This window comes from Haplochromis burtoni, unplaced genomic scaffold (assembly GCF_018398535.1).
Source record: "Haplochromis burtoni strain Fernald_Lab_line unplaced genomic scaffold, NCSU_Asbu1 Contig_1853, whole genome shotgun sequence".
Lineage (NCBI taxonomy): Eukaryota > Metazoa > Chordata > Actinopteri > Cichliformes > Cichlidae > Haplochromis > Haplochromis burtoni.
This window is the reverse complement of record NW_024584214.1, coordinates 19,970-21,073: the sequence shown is the minus strand read 5'-3', so window position 1 is coordinate 21,073 and position 1,104 is coordinate 19,970.

The following is a 1,104-nucleotide window of genomic DNA, read 5'->3' as shown; positions in this document are numbered from 1 at the left end:
TACAGAATGTTTAATTAATATGTGATCATGGAATTTATCAGTTGTTGCAGAAATGTTCTTATAATCAACAATATTCTGTTTTTGTAGAGCTAGAGACGGCTTTAGTTTGAATCTCTAACAATCTTGGCATAGATCTAACAAATTGCTGGATTTAAATCCCCTTTCTTCGCCATTTTGATGCTTTGTTGGAGCCTCGGCAGGTCTTTTTGGCCGTATCTACATGCACTGAGTTGCTATTGCAAACACACCAGTGACAAAAAAGCAGTTGGGACTGTGCTGATTATACTTTAAATGCTTAGGTTTTATCAAGAATAGCTTTTTAATAAGAATAACTATAACATGTAGGGAACAGTGTTCGAGTTAACAAAATGGGCAGTTACAATACAAGATGAAAGAAGATGAGAGCTTCTGCAAAGCCCAGGAGGAGGCAAATGTGACAGGAAGTCTACATTTGAATCTATTCTGTACTGACCAATCAGAAGCATCTTACTGTCTTACCGAATACAGTGATTTCACCTCCTTCATTCAGTGAAATACCAGCAAAGTCCTCAACAAGGAGCAGTGTCACGATGGTCATGTTATGGATTGTATTGCTTTTTCTTCATCAAGGATGTAAGTGAGCACTTTACTTTACTAAAAATGTTCTAAATTGAGAATTTATTGTCAAATGGATGTGTAGAGAAAACCATAACTTTTCTATATTCTAATTCAGACACTCTAGTTCCAGTGAAAACGGTTCAGCTTGGTGAACCAGCGAACATAACATGTGCTTTGCCCGATGTGGTCAAAATTAGAGGAGTCCACTGGTACAAGCAGAGTGTTGGAGATACTCTCAAATTAATAGTGACACTGTTTGAAAGTGCAACACCTCAGTATGGTCAAGAAATATTTAAATCAAGATTTCAAGCAAATTATAATAAGAAATTTAGCAACCTGACCATTTTGAAAGCAGTCCAAGACGATGAGGGAATTTATCACTGTGGAATGATAGAGTGGATTAATCTTGAATGGACTGGAACATATTTGTTAGTAAAAGGTAAGTTAGTCATACACTGTCCTACTTTTATAAACTTTAAAGTGTTTCAGGTCATGTTATAAAGAATG